Here is an 892-nt window from a genome sequence, read left to right on the forward strand (position 1 = left end):
TTTGTTAAGGATATCGTAAAAAAGGTAAGTGAGTTCCTCTAATAGGATAAAAAAAAAGTATTAACTCATTTTTATGCTGAATGAAATTTAATCTTTTTTTTATATAAATTTTTCATTTCTTTACTAATAAACTGCCTGTACGTATCAAGTTATGTCAGCTATCATTCAATTGAGCTACAATGTTTATCATTATTGAATAAATGTTTCTGGAACTGATTTTTTTTTTTTTTTTGGTAAATGAATTTTGAATTATTGCAACAGACAAATGTATCGCTGACGGAATCAATGTCATGGCAACTACATGTATGGAATATAGAGCTGTTTTTTTTTTTAAAAAAAAAAAAAAACATTTCTGTCAAGGTGAGGAAGCCAGTATCTGTATCAGTAAAGTTAGATGATTTATTGTACATTATAAAGGGTTTATACTAAGGAGGAAGGTATAAAAATGAGGGAGGCAAGTATCTGTACCTATTTTTGTAAAGAATTTCTACATCTAACTTGTGCGGATAGTTACAATTTTAAGGAATTTTGTTTCATTTCATAAAACCGACATCTGTTCCCAGAGAATAAAATAGGTATATTTGATGAATAATGAATTATTAAACATCAAATATTATAAATACTTATTTTCTGTATATACTATGAAATCATTTATTTGAAACGAGAGATATTATAAGTATAAGATTAGATATTTTTAAAAAAGAATGGAGACAAGTATCTGTAACTGATTTTTCTCAATTCGATAATATGTCACTTTGGACATGAAACAGCTGAATATAAACAGAAAGAAAAATAAGTGAATGGGCAACATACACAGAACTGCAATAATTAAGCAACACATCAGGCAAATATGGTTTCAGTTAATATATAAGCACATTAATAAAAAGATCAT

Source organism: Argiope bruennichi, chromosome 4 (genome assembly GCF_947563725.1).
Source record: "Argiope bruennichi chromosome 4, qqArgBrue1.1, whole genome shotgun sequence".
NCBI classification, from domain to species: domain Eukaryota; kingdom Metazoa; phylum Arthropoda; class Arachnida; order Araneae; family Araneidae; genus Argiope; species Argiope bruennichi.